This window comes from Rhyacophila brunnea, unplaced genomic scaffold (assembly GCF_057557595.1).
Source record: "Rhyacophila brunnea isolate RB1 unplaced genomic scaffold, BYU_Rbru_1.0 scaffold_51, whole genome shotgun sequence".
Taxonomy (NCBI): domain Eukaryota; kingdom Metazoa; phylum Arthropoda; class Insecta; order Trichoptera; family Rhyacophilidae; genus Rhyacophila; species Rhyacophila brunnea.
In genome coordinates this window covers 217269-237675 of record NW_028233182.1, presented here as the reverse complement: position 1 = coordinate 237675, position 20407 = coordinate 217269, and positions in this window count along the sequence as shown.

Here is a 20407-nt window from a genome sequence, read left to right as displayed (position 1 = left end):
AAATTATAGAGATAAAAATATGTTTACTATATTTTAACACCTATAGAGACTAAAATGTAAAGATAAAGTCACATCAAAAATTATAGAGATAAAAATATGTTTACTTTATTTTAAAACCTACTAATGATTAAAATAAATATGTTTATCCTTATTAAAAAATTATAACGATCACAATATGTTTACTATATTTTAATATCTACTAGTGACGAAAATTAAATGACGCTGCCTTATCTATCAAGAATTATATAGATAGAAAAAATATTTACTGTATAATAAAACCTATTAGAGATTATAATGAACAGATGATACTTCAATAAAATTCATGAGATAAGAATGTGTTAGCAATATTTTAATTTCCATTTAAAATTATTCTGAATATATCCAGCTATGTAAAAAATTATTGGGTAAGCATGCTCTTTTATGATCACATTCTTATTAGTGTATTTTATTTAAGGTCTAATTTTTCTTTTAACTTTTCATGTTCGCTCACGCAAAACTTTAGATTGCTCTATATTACATATTTTCTGATACTCTTTCCAAGCACATCATCTTTACGGTCTTCCTCAATACATCCTATACACGCAAAACTATAGATTGATCTATATTAATTATTTCTGTATACTCTTTTCAAAGAACATCATTCTTAAAGTCACCCTAAATACATCTTCTGCACCAAAGACTTATTTATTCAAGGGTTTTTCTCAATGCTATTGTTTGTGTATAGGCTTCCGTTGGATTCCCAAATTACTTGATATATAATTTATGCTACATTCCTAATATAACATAAAATAGTAGAAAGATACACAACTTACTAAAAACAATAAAATACAGTAACATCATTTCTTAAATGTCATAAATAAATTCTTGAAATTGTGCAGAATAAATCTTTTAATTTGCGTTTAATGAAACTGAATAGATAACAACTTTCCATATTCCAATGTGAAAACAAATATAACTATCGAAAATTATAAATATAAGATAAACAACTGAATTTAAAATTTTCAACATTGAGAGAATCCTAACGATCAACATGGCTGGATCCTCAAGATATTAAAAATTGGTAACATAACCGATAAGAAGATGCAAAATTTTGCTTCTTACATGATAGAATTTTTTTTTTACAAAAACCGAATAACCAACACTATGAAGGGTCACACAAAACAGTATATATCTCAGCAAATAGATGTAAAAGAAAACTTGGCCGTTATTACACACCGAGACATACAACTTGGTAAGATGTAAAAATTAAACAACTACAAGAAAATTCAACTTTAAAATATCAAAGAACGATCTGAAGACACTCGGTTAAAGAATAGAAATCGAACTTGCATATATAAAATTAGACACTAAAATTACAATATATATATAATTATACCATGATCGGCACGTATGATTTAGTAAATGATAAAGGGAAAAATATAAAATACATTAATATGGAAATGGGAATAATAGTATCGAAACCAGACTAATTTAGAAAATTTGAAGGTAAGAAACATGATTTAATAGAAACGAGACCACCCAGATAATACCACACGATAATACATTGTAACGGCGATTCCCCAAAATACTAAAGGTTGCTTTTAAAGAGTTAATAATGCCAGCTAAAACAGATGCTTGAGCACAAAAAATATGATTGAGTAGAATACTTGAATCAATAAGTTTTGAAGAAGATACATTGACGAATATTGTAAATATTTTGTGTTTTAAAAGACGTATTAAGCAAGATTGTTCCATAAAGCAATCTAAAATTTTGTTTGAACAAAAAAATATCTAAAAATCAAATTAATCTACATAATAATAAAGATAAAGGATATAACTAAGCTTATAGATATAATGTGCCCCCGAGGAAATCAATCAAGTTAGGCTTTAAGAAAAATATAAAATTTCTATTCATAAATCAACCCATAAATCAAAAAAATGAAATTCAAATTAGGAACAGTTTTTTGTTTTTATGTAAAGATGATAGTTCTTGACCAATTTATCGTTTTATCACTTGATAATAATGATAATTAATTATTGGTTTCAAAAAGAATGTCTAGGTTGGTTTCTTAAAGCATATAATTTACAAGATTTTAAAAATTAATGGCTTATATTTCTTCCTTCTTGAATATAAAATTTGTGTTTTTTCAATCACATTCTATTTATAACTTTCTAGTTTCAGGATTTATAACATACATCACTTTCTAGGACCTATTTTACCTCTTGTAGCTCCATAATATTCAAAAATCCACTTCTACTAATCTTTCTTTTCAACCGAACTAAATTTAAAGTATTCTTCAGACCTGTTATAATTTTTTAATTACAACTTCTTTAAGACTTTCTTGTACTTTATAGACTATTACTTTAAATTTTATTCCTCTACCCGGTTATAATATTTCAATTGCATCAAATTTGTAATTTTATTGTACTTTAATACTAATAAGACTTAAATTTCAAGTTGATTCCCCATGCCTATTAAAGTTTCAAATTAAACATTCTTTAAAATCTGTTCTACTTTAAAGACCTAAAAATTCAAGTTTATTCCTCAGCCCTGTTATAGCAATAATTACACAATCCATAAAATTCGTTCAATTTTACGACTTATAAATTCAAATGTATTCCTCAGCCCTGGTATAATCCTTTAATTGCATCAAATTTGCAATTTTATTCTACTTTAAAGACTTAGCATTTAAGTTTACTCCCTCTGCCCTGGTATAATACTTCGATTGCATCAAATTTGTAATTTTCTTGTACTTTAAAGACTCAATAAGAATTCATGTTTATTCTCCAGCCCTGTTATAGTTTTAAATTACCCATTATTTACTGCCGATTCTACTTTAAAGACTTAAAAATCCAAGTGTATTCCTCAGCCCTGTTATAGTTTTGTATTATACATTGTTATAAAACCTGATTATATTTTAGACTTAAAATTCAAGTTTCTTCATCAGTATTATTGTCTGTGCGTATCCATGTGCTTCGATTAAGATTCCTAACCACCTAAAATATGACTTATGGTATTTTGTGTTCACATATTCTCGTTATGTTGTATGGTAAGAAATATGCTTTAAAATTATAGATTAAATGTGTTACATTATTTAGATCCAAACACCATCCCCATTTAATTGCCCGAAATTCTATTTACGACTATTTTTCATCCCACACATTTTAATATTGGAAATTTATTTTTTCTTCCCCTAACAAATCTATGCAAATATTTTTAGGTAGATTACCGAGCGAATTAAAAGAAGACGATATTCACAAGCATTTTAGTCAATATGGACCCATCCATTCATTAAGAATGTTAGAAGGATTCGGATTTATTACATTTACGAACGAAAGTGATGGAATGAAAGCGTTAGCATGCAGGAGACCAGTGGTGTGTGGATTTGAGATTAACGTTGAGGAGTCTTCCAACAGACGAGATGGATCAAGATCAAGACCACCATACGAACGAAGAAACGATTATGACCGTAGAGATTACGGTAGAGCCGATGATTATCCACGAAGGGAAGATGTAAGAGGAAGTGGTTACGATATGGGAAGAAGAGACGATTATGATCGAAGAGTAGATTTCGGAAGAAGAGACGATTATGGACGAAGGGATGATCTTGAAAGAAGAGATTTCGGTAAACGAGATAGTTTTAGATCACCACCTAGAAGATGTGAATATTGTGATCGATGTCCCTTTCATGGAAGTATAAGAGGAAGATACGATACTATTCCTGATAATAGGTTTGATAGAAGAGACGATGGTGATTTTAAAAGCGGGAGAAGAGAATATCATTCAGATAAATTTAAGATTGTTCTAGAAGGAATAAATGAAAATACACAGGGAAGTGACTTGGATGAATTCTGTAAAGCAAATGATTTACAACCTACATTCACAAGAATTTCTAGGAACAGAAAGTTTGGAATAATAGAGATGAAGAATAGTGAAGATAAAGAAGATGCGCTGGTTAAATTAAATGGAAAAGAGCTTTTAGGAAATCAAGTAACAACAAGAGAATTCAAGGTTGGTCAAGCTTTAAGGGAAGAATTTCAGGGTAAAAGATTTCGAAGCGATGAAGGATTCAAATCAAGTTTTGGGGATAATCAAGATGAAAAAAAAGATGATATGTATCAGGATATTCCAGAAGTCGATAACAGTAAAAAGGATGAAATGGATATTATTTAATTCCGCTCGGAAATTGCTTTAATAAAATGTTTGAAAATAGGTTGTTTTTGGTGTTTTAGAGTGTTGCTTGTTTTATTTTTTTTGCTTAAATTGGAGAAATGAAAATTTTTTGTAATGGCGCACAAAAATGTATCTAGCTGTCATATTGCATTCATTTTTTTCCTGCTACTTATATTTCTGCAGTATTGTTTTCTTTATAAAATGGTATATAGCATTTTTGCTTGGGTGCATGCTGTAGGCCTATAGATCATAAATAGATTAAGCCCTAATATTATTTAGATCTTAAAAATTTATAGAAACTAATATTGAAATATTTATAATCTACATCCATTATTTTCAAAGTTTGAAGTGTTAAATATGCTTTCTCGTTTCTTCAAACTAACTCTGTATGTGCCATTCTTTTGCCATGATATTTTACAAAATTTCGTTTAACAAAAATAACTACAATAATGAGAACATTGCAAACTAATTAGTGAATTTACACTATTAAAAAGATAATGTTAGATTTTCAAAATATTACCAGCAAATTTTTGAATTATGTAATTAAAAACCAATATTTAAGCTTTCAAATCTAAAAATCCCATACGAAGTAGAAGTGTACATGCAAGCTCTCACACTCCACAAGAAACTTGAACTCATCTCATTTGAGAGAAGAATGGCAAGTTGATTAAGATATATCAGGGGAATGTGCAAAAGATGTATCAAGGAGTTGTGCAATATTCCCAATGGGCTGACCATGTCTAAATTTATAAAAAGAAAATTAACTCATATATAAATATTATTTATTTAATCTTTCAATATATAAAGCCAATTTCTGGATTTTTATTACAAAAAACACATCTTATAGACCCGCTCACAGTAACTATCATATTTTTTCACTATGAATCTCGCAAACAAATATGGTTTTAAATAAATACGAATCTAAAGGTAAATTATTATCTCGGCTATACACATTATAATCTTCCAAATCATCTACCTGTGATACATTATTTTTATTTTTTTCAAATAAAAGAAAATAAAGGTCTTATTCGGTTAGCTACCCAAGCAAACACAACTATAATTATCAGTGTGTTTAGTTTATGAAAATTCATGACGAAAAACAGGCAAATTACTGTATTTGGTTGGTGTAATTAAAATGCAAAAAAAAACTTTTGGGGGAAACCCGATGGTATGTTCTTAAATTTAATATATTACTAGATAGATATATTAAATCTTGTCTTAACAAATTTTTGTATGGTAACGGTAGTGCAGAAAATTCAGGCGTAAAAATAACTTGAAGTGGTCTATTTCCGCGTTTAATTACTGTTTTTGTGTGGGTAAGCATGGGTTAATTTATAATCGAATTCTTATTTTAGATTTTGTTCATAGATCATTTGCTTATTTAGAGTTTAAAATTTCTAAAATTATAGATGTTATCTTCTCTGACTTAATGTATGAGCTCAAGTAAACTTATTGCTCGAAATTGATTGTTATAAATTAAAAAAATATATTCTGTGATATGCCGAAAATCAGATTGCAAATTTCCCATTGTAGAGCTGTTAATATATATATTATATTTACAGGATACCTAATTTCACAAATAACGAATATAATGCAATAACAGGGTGTAATCTGGTTATTGTCAACTATTCTGTCAATCAAAGCGTAAATATAACCAAAATTCTATCATAAACTTGATTTTATCCATATTTATACCACTTTATAATACGAAAAATAAATTATTATATTTATTTTATACTATTTTATTATACCTAACTAATTTTCATCAAAGTAAAAATAGTATTTCGTAAAATTTAAATCCCAGAATCGCAATTAAAACTCTAGATTTCTTGGATATAACACAAGGATATTGTTAAAAAAAACTAAAATATGATTGATGACACTTAAATCGAAGGGATACAGTAAACACCAAGAGGTCATGCTAAAATAAAACTCTTTCATATGTTACAATTAAAAAAAGCTAGAACTCTTTTATATATGTGTTTGTTCCCGGAGTCAAGTTAAAATAACTAAATTCACCAATTAGATGATCTAATCGGAATTTTTAGTTTTAGAATGATAAAAGTTATGTATTAAATTATTATTATTTCCTTTTTTATTCTCTGAACCGCGATCTTTATCAGTAAATGTTTATTTCGCTTGTTATTGCACAAAAATTGTTATTGGTTTCGAAAAATTCATTAATTGATGATCATAAAAAAAATCCTTGAAATCCCCCTATTTTATATAAATTAATTTTGATTTTTTTTTGTTTTTTAGAATGTAGAATTTATTAAAAAATATTCGTATTCCCCTTAATTCTCATAAATTAATATTAATTTTTTTTGTTTTTTGGAATATAGAATTCATAAAAAAATACTTGAAACCCCTTATCGTCCAATAATTAATATTGATTTTTTTGCTTTAAGTGATAATTAATAATTTTTTAAAAAATTAGAAAAAATGCAAAACTTAATTTTTAATCAGATTCATAGAGTATCACAAAGATAACATTACCACCTCCACTAAAACTTATTGATTGCCTTTTTATATCATACAGTAAATAAAAATACACCTAATTTAATTTTTTATAAATATACCCATTGAAAAATTCGCGATTATATAATTATACAAATTTCGAATAAAATTATAAATTTTATTGTTATATCCTTTTAATAATAATATTATTATTTAAAGCCGGTTATGTCTAAATAAAAAATGTGGAAAAAAATTTTCCGACCATCGTTTAATTTCGTTTTCCTTATACCTCTCTGTTTGATTCTTTCATCACCGAATCCTTGATTTAGGCTAGCTTTGTTATGATAAAAAAATTAAACAAGAATATAAATTCTGGTCGTTTTATGTATAAATATTTAGATATGTATATTTGTGTTGATAAATATACAAATAGATTATGATATAAGAATCTAATCGAATTTACTTTAATTATTTATGTTTTTAATTCTGTTACTTTTTAGTAAGTTAGCTTTTTACTAATAGGAACTATTGCTTAACTGGTGCGTCTCTCTGTGGAACTCGCCCAGCACTCATTGTCACCCGTAATCACCGTAGATTGGGCCCTTTCTCATAGGCGGCAGTCATTATGTGGAGGGAATGAGATTCTGCCTACTGTTCATAGCTAATTGAAGGCAGAAATGGATATTTAAATTTAATAGAAAAATACATGTTTTTCTGGCATAGCCACATTAGAAAATCTTTAACATAAAAAAAAATTTAAATGCTAATTTTTGGGCGCCATTGAATATTTTTTCATGTGAAATATATAGTTCAAGGATTCAATCAGTCAATTTAGTGAGATAAAATGGTAGAGACACACAAAAGAAACAAAATTGAAGGAAATCATGATTCTATTTGTAATATGCAATAAATTAAACACATTTACAATTTTTTTATTTTACTGCTATTCTAAATATTAGTATTAAAATAAGCATACGATATATAACCTTTAAAAATGACAAAATATATTAAAATCATAGAATGTTAGTGATATTTCATTCGATAATTTCTAATTCAGTAAAAATAAAGATGGAATAGCAATTAATCTATACCAAAACCAAATTATCCAAAAAATACAATTGCTTTCTTTCTTTTTATGTTCTCTGTTTATAATGTTATTTCGTAGTAGAAAAACAAGTTAATCTATTTAATGAAAAATCTTCAACTCAGACAGAAAAATTATATACTACATCAAACTACTTTATAAAAAACAGGTTACTCAAAAATGGATCTTCGCGCGTTAAGATAAAAACGGTTCGCATACTTCAAATATCCTTTTTTATATTATGTAGTTCAATTTAATATATTATCAAAAGCTTATTAAAACGTCGTTAATTTATATTACAATGATCTTGTTAAAATTTTCGAAAAAAAATAATAGTCATTGTGGATTTATATAAAAGAGAAAACAAATTTTTATACATATATTCTAACTACCTTTTTTCTTAGTTAAATTTGAATTTTTGGTTTATATATTTCTCTTTGAAATAAAAAAAAGATTTCTATTGACAATAAAAAATAAGCAGATCATATTTAAAAATTTCAAAATAATTAGGATTAATTTCTACTTGCTATTATTTTTTTAGACACGCAAAAATCAGCATTATTAAAATGAAATTTCTACATCTAAGTGTAGTTATGCTATAATAAAATTTATCCATCGAATTCGCACATAAAATCGTTATCGTTTGTTTATATTTATCTCGTGTTCTCATTCAGCTAAGAATCATGAATTGCATTTAATTGAAAATATAAATGTTTTGAATATACATCTGCCATAAATGAATAACAAAACATGCATCCTTTGAAATGTTTAAATTTAATAAATAAACTATAAAAAATTATAATTCTAACTTTAATTTTGTTTAAAAAGGCATGATTTTTTTCTTCAACTAAAAAGAAAAGGAAAAAGATTACGTATTCATATATCTTTAGAGTATTGATGACGGGATTTGAGAATTTTTTTTCAAAAAATTAAATAAAAATATATACAAGGAATAACTTTATAAAAATTGAATGCAGAATTTCACTTTACAGCTTTTTTATTTAATAATCAATGCAATAAAGAAATTAAGAAATCATATTTTTAACTACAATAATTTTAAATGAAAATATTAGATAATAAAAAAAACTAGTATGCTTAAAACGAAAACTAGTTCTATTTATTATTTGCTTAAGCTACAATTCGAAATAAAAATTGCAAATAACGTCGTTCTTTATTTCAATATGCTAACAAATATTCACAACTTACTTAAAAATTTGTCATGTTACACGTTTTGCAATATTAACTTCTTTTATGAGCAGGACATAATTAAACTACTAGTTGTAAATTTTATAATAATTGCCACAATTAGATCATTTTATAATTATTTCTAGAATATAAAATTAATTCATAAAATATGGGTTATGAAATTTAAAGTTAAAAACTGAGCTGCTTGTCCTTAGTGAAGCAATGTAAAGAAAAACATATTATAAATTAAAAAAAACACTAAAAAAGAATAAACTATATATATGCAATGATACGAACACAAAATAAATAAGTTTTATATTTTAAAATTCGAAATGTCAACAGAAGCAAAAGAATGCATATAGACTATGGGATGGGGAAAATAGTTAAATTTATATGTATAAGAGGTATAAATACATTAAAAAACATATTTAAGATATAAAGCATAAAAAAATCGATAGTAAAAATTTTTCTATAGATAAATAATGACTATTTCCGAACAAATACAAATAGTAAAGAAATCAAATCAACACATAAAAAATAAAACAAATATTCAAATAATAATTTATAGGATCCGGTTATGCAGTTGCTTTAGAAGGGCGTTTGCAAGAGGCCAGAGTTCCAACTGCAAGGAGACCCGGGGTTCAATGAATTTTTTCAAAACGATATATACCCACAATGCGGCAATATGTCGAATCTAGAAGGTAAAATAATACAAGACTACACACCGAGAACTAATTAGGAGGTGTGTTTCTAGACAGCGAAACATGCCCGAAAATGGAATGAAGCCTGCTCCGTTCAACAAAAATATGGTTAAGTGTAGAGTGGTGGTTGTATAATTAACCAGCAACGGCAAGTAGATAGAATCTCATCATACCCCCTCCATATCGACTAGTCACTGGTAAAAAAAGGCTTAATAAACGTAGATAAAATTTATTACACAAAATGTGAATGTGGCCACACGCGGGGAACATTAGATAAGCAAAACTCTCTGATATCAGAAGCTAATTCCTTAAAGAATATATTTACGAGCAAAAAATAAATAAAATAAGTAAATTTGTCGTAAATTTAAGCCTATCATTCACTAAATCGCCATTGAAACTAAAATATTTATAAAATTATACATTGACTAACAATCTAAAACCAAAGACTAAAATTAGAAAATTTTACATCATCTATTTCTATGAATAAAGATTTTGGAACCAGTTAAATCAAGCAACCAAAAATCAATAATTTCAAATAATTTGAAAGTCAAGCAAGATGATTTATGATTATAAACCCCGGTAAATATTTTCAAACAATTCAAATTAAATTATTGTATTATGATAGATGGTAAAATGTTCACAATGAAAATGGAAAACAAATTTTTTTCCCATAAATACGGCTAGAAACCATATTTGAAATGAAAATTTCTATAAAATATTTCTTTCTGCCTTTAAATATACAAAAAATATTGAAACAGTTCAATTAACCCGTTGGCTTAATGAAAATCAACATTTTTATCAATCTCATGTTTAATATCCATATTCTTATCAATTTTGCAGGATCTTCCTATTAGACAAAGTTTTATCGTGTGTTCTAAAATGTGGTTGAATACAGGAGGATCTGTATCCTTTACCTTTAACCAGAGGAAAAATCATGCATGGCAACATAAACATGAAAATTTTAAATAAAACACCCGAGCACGCTTTATTATTGTGATAAGATAAATACTACAAAAATTCATATAATATGCATAAAAATCATGTTGATTTAATTAAATTCATGTTTAAAGTTCTACTAACCGAGACTAGCTGTAAACAGTTCAATGCAATCTAATAGAATTTATATAACAAATTCTTTTCGTTACTTTTATAATATTAAACCATTGGAAACTGAGATTAAACGCATTAATTATAGAGACCTAAATCATATTGATTTAAATATTTTAGGGTTGTTTTGTATATTATATTATATTATTCTATCAAAAAAAACACAAATAATTATTAGCGCCGTTAGTTTGATATAGCACTTTCATTGATTATCATAATATAATTGTATAGTAAAAATTGACTTTATAAGTCTTTATAATGTAACACTCTTTACTTATCTATTTTTATTTTGATTTTAGATTTCCGTTTGTTCAAGAACGAATACAGTTTACTCTAGAAAGAAAATTTATATATTATTTCCTTAGACTCATTATATTTAAGATATTATACAAGTTCAACTCTTTTTAGAGCTTTCTAATCAAATATTTGCCCCAATTCTTCTGTTTGTTAACATCATTTTGCTTCATTAGATGTTCCAGACACCTTAATATTTGACTTATGGTATATATGAATCAATACTTCAGACTATGCCGTATTCTACAGTTAGAATTTTGCATATATACGTTAGAAAAGTCTTTTTCTAGTTTTTTTTTGATATTATGGCGTATATTCAAATATTAGCTAGACATTTTTATATTTATGGTAATTTATATGATAATAATTTACAAAGTGATTAAAACAGTAGATGGGTCTCGTTATTTGATTAAATTTTCCTGCAAAAATAATATGATATAAAAATTCTATATTATATGATAGAGAATTTTGGAAAATCTACAAAATAACGGGAAAACCAATTTTATATGATATTAACACGTTGTATGCCATTTGAAAATAAAAATAAATAATATTTTATTTTCAAATTTGTTGAAAGATATTTATTAGCAAAATATAAGCAAAGTAATTCCTTAATTGAATGACAAATCTCAATTTATCATGAAAAAATAATATATACCTTTGAAATATGTATTGAAAGTTTTAAATGATGAATACAAATAACCTGTGCACAAAAAATTATTTATTTCAGATTTAAATTCAGAAAGTGCATATTTTTTTTTGATTAGGATGTAGTTTTGAGAAGTCTTACAGCATTTTCAAAAACAATTTACTGCAGTATCTTCACGATATTTATACTATCTGATTTTACATCATCATATATGGCGGGCAATGCCTAAAAATCACATAAATTGGTATTATTAAAACTTAATAAAACAGAGAAAAATTATGCCAAAAACTTGTAAACAATATATAGTGGAATAGCATGGAATGTTATATTGTGAGCCTCATTTCTTTAAAGAAGAGAATTTTAATCTATGTCTATAGCCTGACATCAATTTTATTTGATTTGAAGTAAGTGAATGAGGCAAAATAAATTTTTTAGATGATAACCTTGCTACAAAAAGCATTTTTACAATATACCTTTATAATGAAATGTATAAAAAAACATGTACCATCGATTTATTATAGTACTATCAGCTCAATTATATTTCCTAAATTATTAAATTAAGCCTTATTTATATGTACCTTATTTGTTGAATATTAAGAAATATCACAAAAATTTTCTCTTTTTAGAAGGAAGTTGAAATTTGTGCAGAATTTGAGATCATATATTCTTTACATCTTAATTGTGTAAAATGCTTTTTCAACAGTTTCAATTAATTTTCTACAAAAGTATTTAAAATTTCTTACTATTTTAAATAAAATCATGCCTTTCGATACTAAAATTGCTTAATTCTGATGCTTGAATATGATGAATATTCTTTTATTACAGCATAATTATGAATTGTTCTGAAAATAATAATATAAAAATTATGTCAAAAATAGTACATAAGGTGTTTAACAAATTAAAATATATTTGATTCATCCGAAAATCAATGTAATGTTTTATTTAGACATAAAATATGTTTCGATGTTTTTAGTCCGTTTTTTTAAAAGTCCTACAAAGTCTTCATATGTAAGCAAAGATCTTCCAACTTGTCTAAAAGTTTGATCAGCAATATTCTGCAGTTTATTACCTTCGATATTTCCTTCGGTCAATTTCTCCAACATCGAATATAACTCGGCATTATTTATAAACCCATCCTTATCCGTATCATATAATGAAAACAAAAATCGAAGCTTGTATTCTAAATCAGTACTCTTGGAAACAAATTTATTCAAATCTTGAAGCATTCCTGCAAAGTTAATTTTGCTCTTTCCATCACCCCCATCGGTTTTTTCGATAGTGTATAAAGATATTATCACTTTCGATAGAGGATTACTTGCAATCGAAGGAATTTGAAGTAGATCTTTCTTAGTAAGCCTTCTACCTTTTTTTATTAATGATTCAAGATTTTCGATTACTTTTTCATCAAGCATTATAAATTCTATAAGTATTTTTCACATATATAATTATATAAAAAAGGGGAAATACTTGAAAGGGGAACATGGACCTATATTTGTTGCTATCATATATATTTCAACCAATAGGAATTCGATTTTGCATTAAAAATGGATTGACATAGGACAAAGCTACATATAAATTCATGTGTTTGATACTTAAATATTAACTAGAATGTAAAATCATAATGATTCGTGTAAAATAGTACTTAAAATTGTAATATTTAATAGAAATTAATTATTGCTAGGAACTTCACACATATAAGATGTCAGTATTTTTTTTTATTTTAATTTTTATTTGTGGCTAGGTTTTTACAATTAATATGAGATTAAACTCTAAAAATTATTTAGATTTATATTCTATTCATTTAAAAAATTATTGTCAATACATTATTGAAAATAGATGATTCTTTACTAAGAAATTAATTTTTGAGTGGAATATGATGCTTTCATCATTTTCCCATTATGAGCAACAAGATAATACACTGATTTTTATATGGAACTCATAACAAAATTGCCATGAAACAACATTTTTTGTAAGAAATTTGTACAATAAAATGATAGAAGCAATATATTTCAGCTCAAACATTAACTTTCAGTACAAAAACAACTTAAAACCTTGCTGTTTATTTTAGTAGAAATCGCATAGTTCATATAAAGTTTTATGATTAGAAAAACATTGAACCATATTTTTCAAGGTTTTGTTAAAATTATATATTTTGAACTTCATTTATTCTGTTTAAAACTCCCAAATTTATTATTATTTGCATCATTATGATAAAATACACAGTTTTTTTGAAATAATAGATTAAATTCGTGTTTTGGCAAAAAAATTATGAACAAAGATTTTTTATTTAGGCATTTTATATTTTGTGCCAGAAAAAAACAAAATATATATTTTTGTATGCCATAACTCAGAAAAACGCATTTTTTTGATTTAAAACATAAATTTTTTTATGTTCTAAAGAATCAGATGATCGTGAAATAGCAAAACTAAAGAAATAACATAGATCAAAAATCTTTTTATGATTAGGAAATTATAAAAAGCTGAAAGAAATGCGTGTTATATTACTCCATAAATTAATATAAATAATTTCATATAAGAATAAAAAACTAATCATTAAATTTATATAAAAACACATCGTTTTCTTATTTTAAGGGCATTTTAATCCAAAAAAGAAACATATTTTATTTTTATTCCGTAGGGTCACAAAATACATTTACGAGAAGCATCTGTAAGTAAAAAAAACATAAACATGATCAATGAAATACTTTATAACAATATAATTTAAAAAATTGTCTTATTTTCGTGCGACTGAAAAAAATTTTCAAAAAATCTGTAATACAAAAAAGCACACATTTATACAAAATTTTCATGTTAAATAAAATAATACGTAGCAAAAAGACAAACATAAAACATTATAGAACGAAAAATTGAAAAAATTCAACTCTTTCAAAATTACAGATCGATCCCATTTCAAATTTAAATATTATTGATTTCAAAAAATTAACAGAGCTCACTAATATAAAAAACACAGATTTAGTATTGATTTCAAGATTGCGAAAGATACTTGGATAAAAAAACAAAATTTACTAAAAATAAATTATATAAGCATTTTGAATCATCAAAAAAACTTTGTAACTACAGGATGTTTATTTGCACATAAAAATTAGAAATATTATACAATTTTTATAGAAATAACCAGAATAGTCACACACATGAAAAACCAAAAATATATACAATTTTATATTGATAGTATTTATATCTAATAATTTTGACATCTTCACATAAAATTATCACAAATAATTGAAAACCATGTGAACAAATCATTTTATTGTATTTTAAAAATAAAATATTTTATGGTATGATATAGATCACAAAGTTGGAAATCGATCAAATAATTACATAAAGACCACATAGCTTAAAGGAAAAAGAAAACTAGGGAGATGTATTTATGAGATTTGTAATTACTTTAAAAAACGATGAAATTTATCAATTCACGCTTTTTAATTTCAAATAAAGGACGTTTAGAGAAGTATTTTATATTATCGGGGAATTTTTCGTAATAAATAGCCACTGTGTGACATAAACCCACCATTGGAAAATTTCTAAATAGAAATAAAGGTTCTATTTGATTAAAAATAAAAGCAAAATAAAATTTTATCTTGTATAATATTCTTTTTCGATATTTCGTTATTGAATTAGAACCACCAGAACATTAAAGAATTCACAGTATAATTTTTAACATTATAAATGGACATAAAAGTTTTAATCTTCATATTCCTTGTGTCTAATATTATAGATTTTGCATTTAAAGATTCTTTTCTTGAAAATATGCCATTTATATGTAAGAGGTTTAAACGAGGGCTGATAAATTTTTTCTATTAAAAATTTTATGGTAAAGTAAATATTAATGGGCTGAATGTAGCATCAAAAACCCAAAATTATTATAATTTGAACAATATAAAACATGAAATGTATATTTGATTCGGTCTCTTTATTTTATTCATATACACTTGATTCGGGTCAGAAATATAGAATGAAGTAATTATAAAATCAATTCCCACATAATAAACACAGTTTTTATAACATATAGTCTTTATTTTTGATATGTCCATAGTTATATGCTATTTCGTGCAATATTACAAAAAATTAGCAATCAATAATTTTTTTATGAACCTAATGTGACAAAATTAAAATTATTGAATAAGTTCGAATTAACAATCAAAAATCAATAAAAATTTTTAATAATCAACAGCAATTATTTCTGATGTATTTCGTGACGCAATTTAATCTGTATATTTGGGAAAATATTCTTGTGAAGTCTAAAATTTGTGCATTAAAATAAAGCAGTTTTTTATTATCATTATAGCCTCGATAAATCATAATTCGTGTGTTATCGTGGTTTTTAAATATAAAATATCTACAAGGTTGTATTATATGAAACAATTTTATTTTATATGATAACATATGAATAGCGGCAATGGATATAAACATATGAATTATATATTTAATCAAAGAAATTAACCTTTTATTTGGTACTTTGGGAGCCAAATCCAGGTGTTAGGCTCCTTTCTGCCATCGGAGCAGAATTTGGGATCTCGCAAACTTCAGATCCAACCTTTACTTCATCAGTATTAATATAATTATCATCAAATTGAGTTATTTCGCTCTTTTTGGTCAAATACTCGAGATACTTCATATTATATTCATCATTAGAAACCTTAAACTTCTCTTTGAATTGATTCATCAAATTTATTTCATTTTCACTCCAACCGCCTTCTTCATACAGTTGTGTCGTCATGTAATTAGCCCTGTAAATTTCATAATAATAATCGGTAGATTCAATTAAATCAAGCATGTGCTCTTCAATAAGGATTTTTCGGAGTTCTTTAAGATCCCCAAACCATTCAGATTCAAGATCTATCGAACCATACTCAAGTTTACGTTCCTTTTTTTGTTTTGAATATTGCTGTCCTGATACTATAAAAAAAGGGCTATTTTCGGCTATTGTTCTCATTGATTTAGAGCTTCTAGGATCACAAAAAGAAATGCCTTCTTTCAATAGACGTTCTCTTATTTTATAATAAAATGTTTCAACCTCCTTTTCTGTTAATGCATCACTTCTCGAAACAACTGGAATTAGATTGGAGTATCTAGAAATTTCCTTCATGACACGAAGATCCAAAACGCTGATAGGAGCGAGTGTCGAATCAATGAAGTAAAGACACACGTGTATCCTTTTATCTCTAATTAGACTTCTTACGTTTTCCCTTTCTTGTTTACGATAATCCGAGAACATATCATTAATATGAGCCACTATTGAATCCCAACAACCGGTGTTATTAATCTTATCCCCAACACCATCCACTTCAGTAATTCCAAGTCTAATATTAAACTTTTTATCAATAAAATGTGAATCTGTTATCTGGAAGTTTACTAAGGATTTGGTATGGCTGATGTCTGTGAATTCCGATGGTGTTTTAACGACTGAAAAAGGTGGGAAAGGTTCTTTTACAACTATATTAGTTATTTTAACATTATTTTTTGATGAGTAAGGAGTTTTTACCAGTAGGTTTGTTTCCAAAAGCATATTTATAAACGTAGTTTTCCCGCTTCCCCGGGATCCAACGACCATTATATTATAATCAATACCATTTCTACAGAATAAACGATAGCGTTGATTTGGCAAGTGTGAAATTCCTATTCCTTTATTTTCCATCTGTTATGTGATTAAAATGATCGTCTTATATATATAAATCTCTGAAACAGGCTAGATCCTTGATGAATCAATAAAACATTGTAATGAAATTCAAAAATCCAATACATGATTTATGATGAAATTATATTTGTAGAAATAGATTAGAATTACAATAACAAGTAGGCTTTGACTTGAGGACAAGTGTTAACCCATTAAAATAAAATTGTAAACATGGATGAATTAAAATTAAAGTAGATCATCCAATTATTTTAAATTAACTCACGGAAGCAACAAATAATCTTATTAACTTCTATATCAAAATAACCCAGTAAAATTTGTTGATACCATAAAAAATAAAGTTATATTTTTGTAGTTTTAAATGGTATCACTATAGATACCATAAAGCCACCATGCGACTTGACATATTATATAATACAAAAATAAAAATATCGTGTAGGATTAAAATATTAATGGCCAAGCCCGCATGTTGCGGTTCTCAATATATTAGCATGCATAATAAATGACAGTAAGATAAATCGAAACAAACTTACTAAACCTACATAAATTCAGATTTATTATAAAACCAGGTTTCAAAGCAAAATAAATATATTTGAACAAAAATGATTCTATAGTATCGAGAATGAATTCAAAAGAGGTCAGTGCATTAAGAGAGTCGCTTGATATTTCCAAAGTTGCAGTTTCTGAAATATCTGCAATAATAAAAGAAATAGATGTTCAAAATGAAAAACTTCTTAATATTCAGAAATCAACAAATGTAACTAAACAATTATTGTACTCCAATTCCAGGCTGATCGATAACATGTTTAAGTGTGTAAAAGTTGGATCACTAGTAATATTAACAGTTTTTGTGGTAATTGTAGCAATGATAATATTGATAAAACTGAGCTTACGTTAAATTACTTTTTCATTAAATAATAAATCCTAGAACTATGTTTTTTTGATTCGATACTTAAGTTTTTAAAGAATAAAAATGTTTGTTAATTTTTCTCATAAATAACCTTGTGAGATAAGTTTAGGCTGTAAACTAGACGCTAATTGAGTTTTCATTTTTTTCTGAAAAACAACCAATATAACATTATTTCAAAAATATTGATATTACTGCTGAAAGCTATTTATTTTGAAATCTAAAAGTATTTTTCGAGAATAACTTCATAAAATATTTGATTTTAGCTTCTTAAAATTTTAAAATTTCGATCTAAAATTTTATATTTTTCTAAATTAACAACCAGTACAAACTCCTGATATTTTTCGAAATTCTATGGATAAAAATCATATTTAAGTGCATTGGAATTTTCGATTAGTATGTTTAGTAATAACAAATAATTTTTTTAGCTTCATTTAAGACATTGTGGATACATAAACTATCCTTTTAAAAATATATAACACATTTTTATGCACAAATATATCTTTATATAAATAGTGCGATAGCTAAATGCACAAGGAAACGCAAATGAAAATTTAATAACTATAACTAAAATATAAAATACTATAGATTAACTTTGGTCATTTATAATTAACTTCAATATGATAAATGCTATTTTGATAATGATTTTGAGATCTATATAATTTATTATTATATTTATATATTACTTTACAGCACAATGACTTGCAAACTTCTATTATATAGATTCTTAAAACCCCCACATAATCAAACTAATCAAAACTGAATGCGTTTTTTTGCTTAAAACTGCTTGTATAGCTTGAAAAAATCTACTTTTCAATAAGAAACACCATCATATAATTTTATTTTATTAATAGAAACTATGATAATTTTATAAAAAAAAAATTATTTCAAGAATAAAATCTTGTCTATTTATGCGCTTTTATTTTTATAGTCAAGATTTTTTTAGATAGTTAGATTATAAAATGACAATATATATTTATCACGATATTCGTTGGAAATACAGTGTGATTTAATTATACAAATAAAACTATTTTTGATATTAAATTTTCATAATCATTTATGAACAAAAGCGTAATATTTTCATTAAAAGGTATGTTATTTTTTAATAAAAATTTTATACATCCTGAATATTAAAAAACTACAGATTATATTATTCGACTAAATTGCAGCGAATCGCTTATTACATGAAAAACATAGAAAATCTTAAATGTATTTCTCATAACTTCCAAAGTCAAAAATGCACAGACTAATTTTCTTTCAATTTTCATACACTTAAAAAAAATTATAAAAACAAAATATAATATGAAAATTACAATGAAAATAGTTTTCTAAGCTAAATTATCAATTATTATTTTTTAAAACAATATTCGCGCTACTTCATATCATTTCAATCTTAATAAGTAAGAGTCTAGAATAATGTATATCATATACTAAATAATTATATAATTAAAACTGATAGCAGAAAACTAGATTTTTAATGAAGAAAAAATGAATATATATGAAATCTACAGATATAGACGATATTTTTGTTGAATAAAATTTTCTAGAATCGTATTTTAATTATACTAAAAATTAAACAATCAATCAGAATAAAAACAAAAATGCAGCATATGTTTTTTCATTTGTAAATTTTTATTTATAAGCTTGCGAGACCAATTATTTTATGAAATTGGTAGTTTATTCAGTCTTTCCCAAAAAAACGTCTTTAAGAGAAAAGTTTTGACATAATTCAACATGATTTGTACCAATCTTTTTCATGATATTTAATTTCATCGGTGCCACAAATGATAAATAAGTGAAAAGTATGCCAATATGAAGATATTCAATATAAGGAATTTTCAAACAAAATTATTCGGGCGAATTCCATTTAAATTTTTTTTTTGTCTTAATCGATATTAGTGTCTTAATATATATTACTTATTTCAGAAGATCATATTTTTTAAAATATAAATCCAAAAATTTGAACCCTTAATATATTTTATAAATATTTCTTGGTATGTAGCTTGGATGGGTGGTACTGTTGAGTGGTTTACAAGTCAGACCCCCAGTGAGGGTCGCGGGTTCCACTTCCACCCACCCCACTAATTTCCAAACAAATTTCTTCTAAGGAAAATACCCAAGGGGGCGGCCAGTGAACAATAAAAGATAAACCATAAAGCACTGACAAGCCATGAGAAATAGGAGGTTGCTGTGTAAGCCGTTAAACTATGCCTCCAC